Source organism: Etheostoma spectabile, chromosome 3 (genome assembly GCF_008692095.1).
Source record: "Etheostoma spectabile isolate EspeVRDwgs_2016 chromosome 3, UIUC_Espe_1.0, whole genome shotgun sequence".
Lineage (NCBI taxonomy): Eukaryota > Metazoa > Chordata > Actinopteri > Perciformes > Percidae > Etheostoma > Etheostoma spectabile.
The window spans coordinates 11984766-12002925 of NC_045735.1; positions in this window are offsets into that span (position 1 = coordinate 11984766).

Consider the following 18160-nt stretch of genomic DNA (forward strand, 5'->3'; position numbering starts at 1 on the left):
GTGTGTGTGTGTGTGTGTGTGTGCTTTGTAGAGCCAGAGCGACCAATTAGACCGTCCATGAAACTGTTGGGAGAGTTTGGGATGAAGTAAACTTTTTACACTCACACAAATCTGTCTGCAAATACAGCTACACATGTTTGGGATGCACTTAAGAATATAAACAAGACATATACAAACTGTGTATGCATTTTTTCATTTTCTTTCTTGGGTTGCGTATGTGTGCTATGGCCTTTATTGCTCTCCTTCACATCCCTTTTCTCCTTTTATGGCTTTCTGCATTTTCTCTCTCAGGTTCTCTCTCACTCTTTGCTCTGATATTGGTTTTGTACTCCTGTATGTAATTGGGCTGTCTCGTCTCTGTTAAAGTCATGATATTATCTAATCTCATACGTGACATACCAAAAACTGTGTTGGCCAACTCACTTAAAGTCCCATTTGGGGAAAAGAAGCATATCCATTTCTGGAATAACAGTCTCTGCATAATGGATCATAACATTAGTTAATTACAATTATTCTGATGCTATGTTGGTTTGGGCTGCATAAACTAGAAAGCTAATGAGTGTGTGTGTGTGTGTGTGTGTGTGTGTAAATTGACTTGGCAGGTTAGTTGGCAAGCTACTTAGCCTTATGAAGCCGTAATTTTAAACTAGATAATCACAGTGGAATGTAAAGACGGGGCAGGGACAAGAAAAATACATTGTGTGTGTAAGAGTTCGACAGATGCAGTATGATTAGGCTGCAGTTTCTGTTAGCTGTTTATTCCTATTACTGCTGCCAAGGAGCTTACCAGCTAAATTGGGCAAATTCTGGTCTCCTAAACAAATTACTTGCTCTATTTGAGAAGGGAAATCTAATTAAGAAATTAGTACAGATCCAGAACTGTACCACAGCCAGTAATACTATTAGCTCTTAGTTTAGATTTTGTCGTCATTCCTTTGACTAACCTCAGGGATATTGATACATATGGATTATCTTTACCTTGCCAACTGTAAGTTTATTCTTACATTTTGATTAAATAGCAAAATGCATTCAACCTGCAGAATCTTGTTAAACATAAAGTGTATGTCTTGCTTTCTGTTTCTGAGCTAAGCCTTATTGTTTGGGAAATCCTGCATCACTCATTTAGCAGAGATGTAGTGTTGGCTAAATCTTTACATTGCCTCTGCAACTCTGGAACTCTGAGCAATTGCTCTAATTTCAAAGAAAGTCTTCAAGACACATTTAGTGCTGAGTTTAAAGCACACTAATTGAAAACAAAACCTTGAAACAAAAACAGATGTGCACTTAATAGTCATCTTTGATTCAAGTGTTACCCATACTTTGCAGGTCCTGCAGGTGAAATGATTTTGGGTCTGGCATTTGGTTGGTCCACACATTACTGCAGACCTTTTGAACAGGAGAGGAGGGGACACATAATGGGGAATAAAAGGATGAACGGAGGGGTAGAATAGAGACTGTAGGTGAGAGCAAAACATTACAAAGAAGCATGGTTGAGGTGGGAAAGTGAGAGGGGGAAAAATAGCTGTAGGAAACAAAGAAAGGTGATGCAACAAATGATTGGATCATTGTGCAAAAAATGAGGACTACGCTTATGAAGAGAGATACAGACAGGAGTGAGTGAGGAAAGAGAAATTACTAGCCATATGTCTTCCGTTTCTCTCTTCACATTCATTTCTTTTCCCTGCTTACATTTAAACTACCATCTCTACCCATCCCTCTTCTTTCTGTCGCTCTCCCTGTTTCTCCCAATGCACTCTTACCTGAACAAGATTAATCGTTCCAGTCGAATCACATTACCTCCCAGCCCAACTCCAAGCTCCCCGTACACACACACGGGGAGATGGATAGAGCGAGAGAGAGATAGGACCTGCAAGCCAGAGACGGAGGGAGATAGAGTATGGAGGGCGGGGGTACTGAGGGAGTTGAATGCATGGATGGTCTGCTCATTAAACTCATCACATTATTTTAGCCCTGTGCTTTATTACACTTAACTGGGACACTAGGCACTCAGTCAAACACACACATTCACACATATTTCTGAACACACATTTATACCCAACTGCAGGTCTGCCATAATGTGTTTATGACATAGCATGTTTAATTTGAAGAACAGGATGATTCATGGCCCCCCGATTACAATGCTTTATCATCCCGTGGCAACTATGGCATAAGGAGGGGGTGTGCAGGGCAGGAAAACTGTTGTTAATGGGATGCTAATCATCTTATAACCTGGAAAATGGGCTAACAGCAACCCTTCATGCAAATGTGTTTGTGTGTTTACATGTGCATCTTTATCACTGTTTACGTGCATTTGCTTTCTGTGTGTACCTGCGTGGTGGTGCGGTGTCCACATTAGCAAGCTTTTGTCTTTGTGTGTGTGAGGGTGAGTATTGATCTATCTCTATGTGCTCCATCATCCTGCCAAGCATAATAAGAAAGAATGGGACACTAAGCAGGTGCTCTCCTTCTGCTGATTTATAAAACATATGCACTGAGGTAAACACCTCAATCACTGCATGGGGAAATGCTTGTTAAATTAATCAAATTAACATTCTATAGGGAGAATACATTCTTATTTATTATGCAAATTACCTCTTAAGATATTTTAAATACAGTTTTAAGGTGATGCAGTTAATAAATCTAGGAATGGTCATAAAAGGAAATCAATGTGTAGGCTACCTGGGGTCAAAATAGCCAAGAGTGAACTATGTAAGACTTTTATATGAATGAGTGTGTCAGAAGGCTACATTTCAGTTTTTAAGCTATATGTCATGAAATAGTCCGATCGCAATTTTTTTTCTGGTTCATATCCTGCCATCTGCTGGCTTGACCACCATGAGTTGACTTTGAAAGCAGTTACGAGCTCAGAGAACAAAGTGACACAGTTTAATGAGACACACAAAAATATATACGTTTTCTGACAAACGCTCCATTCACTTAGATGATGTGAGAGTTGATAGATAAGAAAGGGGCACCCGAGGAAAGCTGGATTGGTTCAAGGTAGCTTCGTGCAGATAAATCTTCGGAAAAAGACAACGGTGTGACAATCTATGATACCTAATGAAACAGATGAGAGAGGTCAGAAAAGAAAGCAAATTATATAAATATACTGTATACTTATTTAAGCCCTAAGAAGAATATTTAGTTCTTTTTTACTTATTTATATATTTTATCAATTTTATAAGTTGAAACTTACATCAGGCATGTGATAAATCCATAGAGGGTGTTTGCTCTTACATCTACAGTATGTGGTTGCAATTGGTGTATACTGTAACTGAGTTTTGTGTTGGGCTGTTGGATGCGCAATATTGTGATAAGCTGTCAATCATTCATAATTATACTGCATTAATTTACAGCCAGGTTAAGACACACTCATTTTGCTCTAGGTTTCTGTTAGATAATAATGTTATATGTACAGTTTAAATAAACATGAATACATAAACAAAAGAATTAGTGCTGTCACGCCCACCATACCAACCTGGGCTTATGCATGTGTGCATGTAAGTCATGTGTGTCTCTCACTCTTGTCCTCAAACTCCCTGAAGGCACGAGCTGTTGTGTGTAGGGCAATGCTTTTTTGTGTGTGTGTGTGTGTGTGTGTGTGTGTGTGTGTGTGTGTGTGTGTGTGTGTGTGTGTGTGTGTGTGTGTGTGTGTGTGTGTGTGTGTGTGTGTGTGTGTGTGTGTGTGTGTGTGTGTGTGTGTGTGTGTGTGTGTGTGTGTGTGGTTTATCTAAAGAAGATGGGGATGCTAAGGGTTACTCTGGTTTGGGGACTGCTGTCCAATGTGTGAACTATCCTCTTGTTGAAAAAGAGGCAGATCTCTCCACCACCTTTGTTTTTCTCACTCCGTCTCACACTCTCCTCCTGTCTGAGTTGTTTTATCTCTTGCATCAGTTTTGGTCATTTCTTCCTTCTCATTCCACTCTAAGCCTTTTCCGTCACTGTTATCTGTCAGCATTCATTTTTTATTCTTTTTTCTCCTTTCACCGCCGTGATTGTTACTGTTTACCTCTTATTTTTACTTCCTTTACTCCTTGCAACACACACACGTTTCTCTGTAACTCTCTCTCTCTTTTCCTTTCCTGTATTCCACCTGCGACATGACTGTCCATCTCTGCTCAGAGTCTCATAACCCTGTCAGTCAATCAGAGCTAATATAGTTTTATATGACATGTGTCCCTGTGTCATTGGCCTGTGATAGACAGGGCTGTACCCACCATGGGCACTTTATAAAATGAACAGGCCCCTCAGGATCGAAATAGTTAATAATATATAAATCAGATAGATGATAGTATTGCCTTCCGTAATCTCTTTATGTGGTCCCATGCAGTACAGTATGTGCTGAATGATGCACTATGAAAAAGGGTGGATACGGTGGAAGAAAGTTGTGGATTATAATCTGCAGGTGAATGTAAAGTCTGTACACCTGACATGTTCTTTGTTGAAATAATGGTTAACCTAAAACAGAGCAAACACAAAAGATAGAAGCTATATTCCCCCCAACATATAAAGGATTATAATTATATGTTTAGCACTACATGGGTCTCATTTTTGTAGTAGTGGCACTCATTCTTATTTGTACTCATAAATATATTTACTAATGTAATTGCTGTCATTTGGAAACATGGAAAATTGGCCTATTGGGCTAAACAAACCCAGGTTACACGAACTTTGCTACAAATTTGACGTAACAAATTCGTTCAACCACGGTTTTCCTGGGCAGTGTAGAGATGTTTTCAGTTTCTCAGATCTCAGAAATTACTTTGGTGAGTTATCTAAACCAGCAGAAATAGTGACCAAAACTATGAAAATATAACCCTGTATCTTAATTATTCTGTTTATATACTACTAATTTGCAATAGTAAACACCATTTGAGAGGAACATAATACCACCTAAATTACTTTTTAATCACCTAATTGGGCAAACATTTGTAATGACTGTGTCTGCCAAGTTCCAAATTGTTCATTTGTTATCTGCTCTTGCAATCAACATCCACTTGTAGAAACTAAAGAATGGTACATGTTTCTTTATGGTTGTGTATAGATACTCAAAGCACTCTATTAAGGTTAGGCAAATATTGTGGTCTTGGTTAAGTAGTGATGAAGTCATAAATGACTTTTAGCATGACATAGGACATGTTTATTTAATTAAAATGTAATACAAACCACAGTCTTTCAGTAACCTTAACCAAATTTTGTTTGCAAAAACCTAATCACATGGCTCAGGATGTGAACCCTGGTCTTTGGTGTCAAAGTGGTGGGTTTTGATATCCACCACAACCATCTAATGGCTTGTGCTTGGAACAAAAATGTAGCACTTCCTTCTTTTGAAAAATTTTGGTGATAATCATTATCCTGGCAGTATTTGGCAAAATAAATGTGTAAAAAGAGCAGAAACCATTAGTCTTGTTAATTTACTGTATCAACACAGTTGTTTCAGTCTTTTTTCATTTTTTAATGCAAGCACTGATTCCAGCTTCTCATGTGTTGGTATTTGCTGCTTTTCTCTTGGCTTGGTATTACTGTAAATTGGGTTGTGAGATGTTGGTTGAACAAAAAAAGCAAAGATCCTTGTGACGGACGTTTTGCACTATGTCCTGACATTTTATAGACCAAACGATTAATTAGTTGATTAATAGACAATGCAATATTTGTAAGTTTCAGCTCTACATGTAAATGTAATTCCTTGGAAAATAAGACTCAATTAGTTTAAATAGTTTCACATTTTTTGACCACTGCAAGGGATTTGGATTTTTTTGGTCTCTGTTGAGGTATCTCATGTTTGACTTTGAAAAGTCTCGAAGTGCTGATTGACAGACCTTTTTATAGCCGACAGATGCTTAGTTAGTTTATACTAGATTTAATATGAGTCACCATTGTAACAGTGTTTCCTACTGCTAAAGTTAAAGGTGCATTCCAAATAGTTAAAATGCTTTCTTATGATGTCTTTATTTTGTATATACACTCAAGTCAATGTTAAAATGTGTCTGCAGATTATTCAATTTTTTACTATTAATATTTTAAGTCACATGTATTTTTTTTTACTTAACGCTGGTTTATTTTACTTTACTTAATTTTACATTACCATGCAGGTTTTTGTTGCTTTTGTCTACAGTTAACACTTGGCACAACAAAGTGTGTTGGAGGAGTTACACGGATCACAACATATTTTAAGTATCTTAAATTACCTATGATATGGGAGGTTATTTGCAGAAAAGGGATGAGAATTGCACTAGATTCCCCAGAGTCAAATCTAAATATGCATAGCATTCCAGCTATATTATCATAACATGATGATTGCTTCCTGCACATACAACTTTAATTCTAATTCATGTATGACTGAATGGATGGTTTATGTAAACTAGCTCCTGAATTATTCATGGTAAAGATGCCTGTCAAAGGCTACAGTTCCTGGTGTGTTTGTTTGTCTTTTTGTGTGTGCATGTGTGCATGTGTGCATGGCTTTGTGTGAAATCGGTCAGTGTGCGTGTGTGTGCTTATGTAAGTGCATGATTGACTAATGCATGTGTGTCTGTCGTCAAATTATTGTCATCAGCTCAGGATAGTTGTTTGGGCTTGACCTCACGTAATAGGGTTTGATAGCCAGTGGCTAAGACAATAATTACAAACACACATACAGCCTGTATCAAAGCCAGCTGACTAGAATAAAAATCACTTTAGAGCTGTTGTTACTAAAGAGAAGCAATTATCTGCACACAATACTGGGCACAGAGAAGAAAAGAAAAAAAAAAACAGGAAAGCAGGGAAACTTTTACTACAATGAGTGAAATACTGTCCTCTGTTTAACAAAAGGAAGGTTCATTTGTGCTGATATTAAAGGCCTGAGCTGAATATGTAATAATAAAGTTCAAGGCGCGACTTGGGTCCCATCCCTTATTGCATTTCCGATGCTGTGGTGAGTCATCTTCTGCCTTTTTTCTCTTCAATCGCCTTCATCCTCTCCTCTCCTCTCCTCTCCTCTCCTCTCCTCTCCTCTCTCAGTAGATGTCACTGCAGTTCCACCACCAGCCAGGCGGGCGGTTGGACTGCAATGCATCATGGGACACAGAGACCAGTATGTGACGATAGTGGTGACGGAAGGGATTCTAGGGGAGGGGAGAGGTGTAGAAAAGATATAACGAGGGGAGGAAGAGGGGAAATAAATGGGAAGGGAGGTAGGGAGGCTTTCATTCCTCCTTTACAGGTAGCTCTGGCGGGTAGCGTTGGCGAGAATCTAAATACACCTACATTGTTTACATGCATCACATGCATATCCCAGCCTGAACATGTACATATAAAACATACAGTCACACACAGGTGCATGCCAGAATGATCAAGAACATTGACCCATAAACATATACATCCAGAGATGCGGAGATGCAATTAACTGTCATGCCCCCATCTACTATCAGTTAGTAATGAAGAGATAAAGGGCTGTGGCATCAGGGGAAATGTGAGTAAAGATAGAGGTGTTGTTGACTGGTCTCTGTCAAACAGATAGCAATCTGCCAGCTCTCTAGTGTTCAACCACTTCCCCTGATAGGAGCCCAATGTAATTACTTCATTTAATATGGGAAATAAAAAATATCACTGCTCATCTAGTGACATTTCAAGTAATGTGAGTAACTTGATGCCTTTTTAGGCAGGTTGTTTGCAGGCTCAAAAGTATCATCACCATCATATTTGTTAATTGTCATCAACTTAACTCATTTGTAATCAAAAGAGCACATCCATGCCATTTTTGTATTTGCTTTAAAATTAGTTTTACTTATGTTGAGCACTTTTAAAATAAAGTAATAAAATTGTATCATATAAACTGTGGATTAATAAACCCTGTGTGACTGAAGGCCGGCCTGCTTGGGATGAGGGATGAGCAGCCTACTGGTTGATCGTAAACAGTTTCAAACAGATTTACACATAAACAGTTTCAAGATGCTGAGATCAGATTACTTAATATTTTTGTCTTTTAAAATGGTCACTGTGTCAGATTAAGTGATCATAGAGTCATACATTATTGCTGCAATGTAGCTTTGATTAGATCCCGACCAACCATAGCTTGCCATCTTGTCTAACTTGGACATAGGTGATCTGTAAGATGCCACGGACCAACATTACTGTTCCACCTGACAGTACCTTCAGTTGTTTGGAGAAGATTACTCCCATGGGCCAACATCAAATAAACAATCAAATACATTTTTTGTCCATGCCCATTTGTTGTACAACGCTCGTGTCACCAACTCGTTTTCTGATTTGATGTCTGCACGACAACATAATTTGTCTGTGCCTTTTAAAACATTTCACCAAATAACTATTGAAGAATATGAATTGAAAAATGAAAAAGTAATTACTTTATAATGTGACAACAAGGCACAAAAATGATTTCTTTATGTTTAGGGACAGATCATGGTTTTGGCTTTGTTAAGGTTAGGGAGTTACATTCGGTTACAGTCAATGTTTGTAGTGTGTGTCTGTCAAGTCTGTTTCAAGTCTAGAGGCCCCAGTGTTTGAAACGGAGTCACCAAAGAAGAGTCTAAGTCAAGTCAGAGTTAATGCGCAATTACCTGAGTTTGAGTCTAAGTCGTGTCACAAGTGAGTCAGAGTCCATGACTTAAGTACTCCATCACTGCCTGTTAGACATATAGTCAGAAACTTCATCCAATGTTTGAGTCCTATTTCATAAATCCTCGAGTCCAAGTCATCAGCGGGTGAGTCTAAGTCGAGTCACAAGTCCAGAGAATAGCAACTAGAGACGGGCTTGAGTCCAAGTCCAGGACTCGATTCCCTCACTGGTTGCAGCTTTAACCTTGCGGTTAAGTCAGGGAGAGGTTGTGATCATGGTGAAAAAAACAAATAATTAAATGTCAAATTGACACAGGAAATGTGCAGCTGTCTCCCATCTTAGTCTGATGTTTTTTTGACCAATCAATCCACCCTGACCTATTCCCTACACAGACTTTGTTGTTAATGTCACCTTACTTGGTCCTTTGCTCATGTCGTAATTACTACAGTAGAACATCCCACTAAATTTGTAATTTATATGATTTTACATGACAAATGGATTGATTGATTGGTTACTAGTGGGGTTTGTCACTTAAATGTAATGTATGTATGTAATGTAAATGTTATTTTTGGGAACTTGTAAAGCTGCATGCTGCTGTACGTTGTGCTGTGTCAGTTGACACTATGACACAGTACACAGGATAGAACGAGCAATTGTCATTCATATGCTAATTGTTTATTACCAACACCCTATACCTGTCCGGTCAGGCCATCGTCGGGCTTAAACATCATTTGTGCCCTGCAAAATACTGTGTACATATGCAGGACCAACAGTATTTTACCCCTTAGGTTGATCAACTTAACTTAGCATTTGCATGGTCGTTGTTAAATCAGATGCTCTGTTTAAATGTTCTAATTAATCATGCTGGTACCATTGCATCAGTGTTGAGTGTGCTGTTTTTCCATTATTACTATTTCGTTGTTCTTGTATTCCATGGGGTAACAACTTTAGGCCATATCACAGGAGCTGACACAAACCTAAATGTATTAACTGATAATATATTCTCAACACCTGTATCGTTTGATGGATCTAGATTGATCTAGGCCAATCTGTCCAAATTTAAGCAGTGCTTATGAAAAATATATGAATATATGAATTCATAGTAGCTCAGCTGATTGAGCGTGTGCCTAATATACTAAGGCTCAGTCCTCACCACAGTGGTTTGAGTCCGACCAATGGCTTTTTGCTGTATGTCGTCCCCCCCCCCCCCCCCCCCCCCCCTTTCCTGTCTTCAGCTATCCTATCAATTAAAGGCCAACATAGAAAGTGGTTACGTCATGTGGGTAAAATTGAGAGCACCAGTACTTCATCGACATGAATGCCAACCAAATTCAAGCATTCGATTATACCTTGCTAGTTCCTCCTCTTCCTGCCTTCTGCTCCCACGGATGTTCACTGTAAATGACTGCGGTTCTACATTACAGTAATTCTGCTAAAAAAGTATTAGAGAGAGAGGCTAGTAGTGGCATTGCAAGAGAAGTAATGCAGGCTTCTGCGTGTGCGTTTGAATTCTTTGTGTGAGCATGGATTTTCTTTGTTGCAAGTGTGAGTCTGTGTTCGTGAGTGTGTAGAGTGTGGTTCTAAGCATTCTCGCGTGTCACAGTTCAGGAGCAGACAAGTGGAAAGGAGCATTAAACGCCCTCTTCCTCCACTAATCAGGGATTAGACCGTGTTTAAGAGCATAAGAGAGAACCATAAAACAAATGAGTGTGTGAAAGAGGCAGTGGAAAACGCCTATGAGGAAATGAAATGAATGGCTGTTTGATTTCAGTCATGTCTCCATGAGTAGCAAGCCAGCTTTTAATGTCTTTGGATTTCTCAGTCATTTACAGTTTCCTTTGTTTCTTCTACCATTCACATTGGCCTCCAAACACTACAGTATTACTTTTAAATTCCTGAAATGTACGGTGTAGAAAAGTGGAATGTAAGTATATATAAATGTTATTTAACTCAGTGATTAATATATATATTTTTTTTTTCAGTGCCTTCAAGTGGACGTGGTGTGTGGTGGTGTGTGTGTGTGTGTGTGTGTGTGTTGTGTGTGTGTGTGTGTGTGTGTGTGTGCGTGTGCGTGTGCGTGTGTGTGTGTGTGTGTGGAACAAAAAAAACATTAATCTAATCACTCCCTCCCTAAAGCTGTGTGCAGACCGACATTTATGCAACCTCTTCTTCATTGACATTGCATGGGTAATGATGCATAGGACTCTGTCTGAAAATACAAGGTTTGTCAAGCCAAAAAGTTTTCTTAACATTTGCTGCAAATTTATCCAGCATCATCAGGCAAACCACTGTGTTGGCTAGTCAAGCGTGCACGTGCAGCAGCTGCCTTCCAGCAACATCACTGGGCTGTGAGGCAATTCTGGAAAAGTGGCCACACTTGGTTTTGCACAGTAACTTTCCCCTTTACGCATTCATTGCAAAGAGAATGGTGAATACGTCTTTATGAGCATCACAAACATCCTAAAATTATATATTAGAAATTGGTTTATAGTCTGAAAGAGCCATGTCAGTAGCCTAAGTCATGTTATGCTATTCGTGAGCCAGCAGGAAGCCAACCTGCTTGGCCAGATGATGTCTCTAATGTGCATGCTCTTAACTGGCTAAAAACGGACAAGCCCAAGTCTGAAGCAATCAGTGTCAGGTTATCTTCATTCATCTATAGATTGTCACTGCTATACCATTTCCGAGTTGTGAATTTCTCCCTTAGAGTATTATTAACTGCTTTTCAGTATTTTGGGATCTGATCCAACTGTAAAACTCAGGGATCTTTCCCTCAAACAGCCTACCAGGAGCATTTCATTGTCTCACCAGTTCCTGAAGCAACACACCCCCACCAGAGCAACTACTTGTGCTATTTTTGGTCTGAATGTCTGCAAAGTCTCACCTAGAACAAAATGGATTTCTTGCCTTTTTGGCAACATATTTCACTAATGATAGCTTGACACAACTGAGAGAAAGGTGATGCCTTTTTTGTTGCACATACATAAATAGAGATTTAATGAGTGGTGAGAAACAAGGTATGAGAACAGAATGAGAGAAGCAGGGTAAAGATAGTGTGAAAGAGAGACAGAAAAAGATACAGGCAGAATGTAAAGGAGAGAGAGTGGAGGAAGGCAGTCTTCCTGGGGATGTAGGAATGATTAATGTGAAGCTGTCAGAAAGGTGGAGAGGGGAAACCACAGCGATTGGGGAAGAGTCATGGCCAGGTGCAGAGTAAGGAATGAGAGAAAGAGAGAGAGAGATGATGGCATGGAGGCATGAAAAGGTTTCATGACAGACTGAAGAGAGGGAGAAAAAGCAAATGTGTACAGGGAGAGAACGGTGAAAGCATGAAAGGGGTGTCAGGAAAGACTGCTTAGAGAGAATGAGAAGAAGAGAAAAGGGGGTGAGATAGGATGGAGTTGTGAAAGAGGATTCAGCTAAGAATGCTGAGAAGCAGAAAGTGAAGCAAAGAGAGCAATGTAGAGACAGATGGGGACACCAAGAAAGAAAGAAAAGACATGGTGCTACCTGCTAAGATGAGAGACCAGTGATGGATAAAAAGATTTCTTTATGAGAGCCTGCTGTGTGTGTGTGTGTGTGTGTGTGTGTGTGTGTGTGTGTGTGTGTGTGTGTGTGTGTGTGTGTGTGTGTGTGTGTGTGTGTGTGTGTGTGTGTGTGTGTGTGTGTGTGTGTGTGTGTGTGTGTGAGCATAGTTAGCATATGTTCTTTGCATCATCTAGCAATGGCCTGATTGTTGAGCATGATAGTGTTTGTTTTTGTGTGTGGCACCTTGCCATAAATCCCACCTCGCTGTGAACCAGGTACTACGTTGGTCTGCAGCTGCAGTTATTGTTTAACTTCCCCTTCGACCTCACTCTGTTTTATTGCCCTATTCCATCAAATGGCTTGTTCTATTGTGCATACCTGTCATGGTGTGTGTCTTTGTGTGCGAGTGCTTGCACTGTAACGTACTGTAACACAACAACAATTTGTTGACAGGGTGGTAATAGGAAACCAGGTTGTTTCGAATGAGCCCTCAGTCCAAGCAGCGCCATTTGACTCGGCAGTTGATGGATTTTCCATGAAAAGTGGGGAATCCATCAGTGTGCTCTCTGAGGCATATGCACACATGAAGGCAAAGGTAGTGCATGCATATACATACGCACACAAACCTAGTCTAGCAATGACAGACACATCTCCACAGCGCTGTGTCAGCGCTGCATTATGGTCTGGTTATACCTTCTGGGATAGGGGGAAAAACACTCTGGCTTGTTTGTATTCCTTTAAACCAATCGCCACCATCCTGCGAAAGCGGAGATAGCGAGAGGGGAGGAGGGAGCGTCTCCCACGTACCCAATGTCAGGCTTAATCCCAGCAATATACATCACTTAAGCAAGGCAACTGAGCCAGACACACGAAATGAATGCTGATGGTTGCTCCCATCAGCGGGATATGCAAATGACCAAATTAACTTCAGCCTATCAACTTTATAAGGTGATAATATGTCAGTGTTGTGTTTACAGCGTGTTTCTATTTCCCCCAAATGGCTAAAAACCCAGTTATTGCAGGTTTACATTTCACAGAATTCTTTTAAAACACACCTTAGACACTTTGGAGCAATCAAAACAAAAGTCTGAGTCCTGGTTTTCTACAATGGAGAATGTGGGTAAAACATTATCATAACTTGTAGTTATAATGGAAAACAATATTAGAATAAAACCTAGATTGACAAATACCAGAAGTTCCAACAAGCATATACAGACACAACAACATGTATCTGTGTACCCTCGAATTGATGAACGACTTGTTGTGCCACATGAACAATTCAATTCAACTTGAACAGTGTGAACATTATTCAATGCAGAAGTAACTGACACAGCCATTTCTCTCGCTCATTGGACATTGCTCGAGTATTCAATCGTTAAACACAACAAGCTGTGTAACTTAAAAGACACAGTAATGTTTTCCCATGCGGGTCCAGTGCCATTCATTTAGTTACTTTGATTTGTTTTCTTAACGCCCAATGAGATATAGGAGTGGGAATTATTGCAGTATTATCTCAACACTGATTAACAAGACATGCTCAAGTATTCAATGCCAGATAATAGAAAGTCAAACTCTTGTTAATCTCATTGTGTCAATATTGTGAAACCATCAGTTATTTCATTAAGATTTTGATTTGTGACGTACTATAGCAAGTTGCAGAATGAGAAAGATGATACAAGATAATACTGATTTATCATCCAGCTCTTATAGAGTGACGTTTCATTAGATTTAAATATACTGTATTTATTCCTGAACAATGTTTTTTTTTAACCATCTGGTCCTTCACAGAAAGAAAAGAATTATTTTCATTATTTACATTTACAGAACAGATAGTACAGATTGTGTTTTTCTCAAGGACATTTGTCTGCACAGGGGCTTCAACCCAGGGCCTCAGAATAAATCCATCTCCTTCTTCACTGCATCACTCTGCTATGCTCTCACATAACTTGACTTGAATGTGCTTTAAATGTGTTTTTTAGCGACATCTTTAGATGCACTTGCAGCCCTAAAGCATCAGTGAGTTCACAATGTTGTTCTGGTCAACTGCTAAACCATAGAACATAGATAATTACAAAAAAGATCTGTAAATGATAAAACCTGACTCCTCTACCTGTGCAGTTTTACCTTGCTATACAACACTTGAGAGATTTTTTATTAGACAGTAATTCAAAGATCAGAAATTGTATTCTTGTTGAAATGCAGCCATCCCTCAGGGACAATAAAGCGCATTGAACTGAGCTGCAGTAAGAAACCCTGTGAGCTGCAAAAAGCTAAACTGCAGTATAGTTGACCATCTACCCCATTGCCTTTTGGATTTTAATCAGCAGAAACCGTGAAGTCATTTTATGACATTTCTGTTTTCCTGATTATTATGCAGAGGATAGAGATAGGAAATATGGAAAATAAAGGCAGGGCATAAAACGCAACACAAGCTGTGAGCTTGATGTAAATTGTTATGAGTTGGTATGCAGCAGACTTTACCTCACAATAAAGTACTTTGTGTTCTGCCTGGACTTTGTGGCACTCATCCACAAAAACGTCTTCGGTCTCAGTGGAGTTATTTAGTCACCTTTGGACTAAGGGCTACTTCACCGGCCTCACCATAGAGAGAAAATGCCTTTGGGAAATGAATAAAAACACAGCGGTCATCCACACATAGACTCTCCAGGCATTGGCATTATTAATTTACTGATGCACATAACTTAACTGTGCAGCCACTGCAAAATATGCACTAAATACACAAAAAATGTTACAAAGAAGAGGAGAAGAAGGAGTTCAAATACCTTGGAGTCTTGTTCGCGAGTGAGGGGACAACGGAGCGGGAGATTGGTCGGAGAATCCGCGCAGCCGGTGCGGTATTACATTCAATTTATTGCACCGTTGTGACAAAAAAAGAGCTGAGCCAGAAGGCAAAGCTCTCGATCTACCGGTCAGTTTTTGTTCCTACCCTCACCTATGGTCATGAAGGCTGGGTCATGACCGAAAGAACGAGACTCAGTGTACAAGCGGCCAAAATGGGTTTCCTCAGGAGGGTGACTGGCGTCTCCCTTAGAGATAGGGTGAGAAGCTCAGTCATCTGTAGGAGCTCGGAGTAGAGCTGCTGCTTCTTCGCGTCGAAAGGAGCCAGTTGAGGTGGTTCGGGCATCTGGTAAGGATGCCTCCTGGGCGCCTCCCTAGGGAGGTTTTCCAGGCCCGTGCAGCTGGGAGGAGGCCTCGGGGAAGATCCAGGAAGATCCTGGGAACACCTCGGGATCCCCCAGTTGGTGATGGTTAATGTGGCCCGGGAAAGGGAAGTTTAGGGTCCCCTGCTGGAGTTGCTCCCCCCGCGGTCCGACACCGGGTAAGCGGATGAAGATGGATGGATGGATGGACCCAAAATAGGGTTGATCCCCCCTTTGCACAACCCCTTTCCTGTATATATAGCTCACTGCATCTGGCAGAACATCTGTAGCTTTCATAAGAGACTGTAGCTCATCATATTTACTTGTACTGAAAGAATGTGATACAGACCTAATGTTCTTTTCAAGCCAAGCAGCACAACCTCAGTAACAAGGGCTGAAAACACAAATTGAGCACTATGTGTCAGGGATGGTACAAATTGCTAATTATCTCTCTCTCTCTCTCTCTCTCTCTCTCTTCCTCTCTCTTTCACTCTTTCCCCCGTTTCATAATTCAATGCTCACTTTCTCCTTCACTCCCATCATCTCACTGGAGAGTGTGTAGGTGGTACGGAGTACATGATGGCTGATTAAATAGTACAAGCAGCCCATACTAGAGGCTTCATTAGTCATAAAAGGCCAATTCACCAACAATTAAAACCAGCTTCACTGACTTTAATGACATCACGATGAGAGCATGAGCTCCATCACTTTACGAGATAAAAGGAACCAAAGCCCATTAAAGAAAATATGGAAAGTGACATGGGAGTCACAGAAAGGAGGAAGCTGGGTCTTTGAGGGTGGGTACATGTTTGGGGGTATGTTTGTAGCCAAAACTCATTGTCTGTGCACACTGCTTAAAATGTAATGGTGATAAGGACAGTGTTTGTTCAAAGGAGGGTGGCAATGAAAAGACTGTATGTTATAGTGTTCTTAAACAATATATTAAATGTCTTACAAAGGAGGCAGTCATTGTGAAAATAGAGAAGATATGACAGTTTATGCTAAAATATGGAGGAAAATACCAGTAGTAGAAGGCAATGATGGTAAACTGTTTATTTGTCTGAAAATGTAGCTTGTGATGCACCATGACAGGGAACATCATAACCAGGTACGGAAACAGCACCAGACACAACCTCAAGGCCTTGTAAAGAGTGGTTAGTTCGGCTGAAGGCACAATAGGTAGTGCCCTCTTCTGCCTAAATTATATTAACACTTACCGTTGCAAGAAAAAGTCGCCCCACTCATTCACAAATAAATGACAGACAACAAAAGTTGCCTTTCTTCCAAAGCACATTGAATAAACTCACTATACCACAGTTAATGGCGTAGAAAATTTTCTTCACTGGGCAACTGGGCAACTGGGTGGAGCCAGCTAAAATGGAGATAGGCAGAGGCACCTGTCGAAACTGTATTAGCATGCGATGGCGTCCTTGACATTTGTTGACTTCTGTTAGTGGTCTTTATACAAACAAAGGTTCCATAACTAGATTGCTCTGTATCTCTTTCATTGTTGTTTCAGTAAGTCATTAAGTCCACTTTCATCTCCTCTCATTGTACAACGATGATTCTTGAAATTATGTGGTACGGTGTGGGATGTGAGAATTTAAGACACTCCAGCCCTCCTGATTTAGCATGCAGGGCTTGAGGAACAATGTCTTTCGATTAGACCCGGTTTTGTAGGAGAGGGAATGACATTGATTGGCCGAGGGAATGTGGATTGACATTGATTGGTCCCGGCTTGTTTTGTGCGGGCAGGAAGTGATTTGCATAATACAGACATTTGTAGTCTGTCGTGGCTCTGTACGTGGTGAACCAGGAGAGAATATAAAAACAGTAGCAAAGGACATCAGTGAGGTGGAATGTATGCAATGCATTTTTCTCTTATATGCAGTTAGGCTCATTTTACTTTCACTGAGATTGTAATTTTGGTCGGTTTCACAACTTAAGCGAATAGAAAAAGAGTTACAGACATATTCAGTGGGCCTAGTGACAGTAAATAGAGAGAGAGAAAGAAGAAAGGGCGATACACAACAAAGACAGTGATGATATAAGTTTGTCACAAGGCCAAGACATTCAAACAAAGCAACGAAGAGAGTAGGAAAATGGATGAGAATAAGGCCTGACAAAAAGAAAGAGGAAGTAATAAAGAAAAAGGGAGAAATGCCAGAGGGAAAGGGGAGATGGGAGAAAATCAAGAGGAGAAAAAAATTAAATAAAGTAAGAGAGGAAGGCAGGGGAGAAGAGAGCGCAGAGACAGGAGACAACATAGAGTGCTGTCTCCTGGTTGTCTTTGTTTACTGTGACAGGGACAGGTGGAAGCTGACAGCAGGACCTTTACAGAGAGCCAGTTAAATAAAGAGGGGATGGTGGGATGGAAATGAGCAGAAAAGAAGAACAAAAGAAGAAAGGAGATTTTGAGACTAAATGCCAGTCCTCAAATGGCTGCCAAGCCTTCTGTTCTGTTCCTGTTCGGAGTTGTAGCACCATGTGGTTGATCAGCAGCATAGATCAAACTGCTAGGATTCTTTAAACTGCCTCTTTGTTTCTTTGCTTTAAGCAATACTTTTTGACTATAGTGTCAATAGAACAAGGTTACATGGTGAGTTAGGGAGCACTATAAACTATAGTTGACTTTGTATGTGACCTTACTGCATATACAGTTGTTGCAAAAGCATTTTTAACCACGCTGTATGGATGGCAGTGCCAGTTGGTCATTTGACCACTTTGGTCCAGATTAAAATATCTAAACAGCTGTAAGATGGATTTCCATGAAATCTTGTCCTGACTTCAGTGATCCCCTGACCTTTTTATCTAGGGTTACACAGCAAAAAGTCCAGTGTTGAATTAACTCCCACAGAGTTGATTCCAACACTTTTTGAGGGTTTATATAGGTCCACACTCTCCAGAGTTA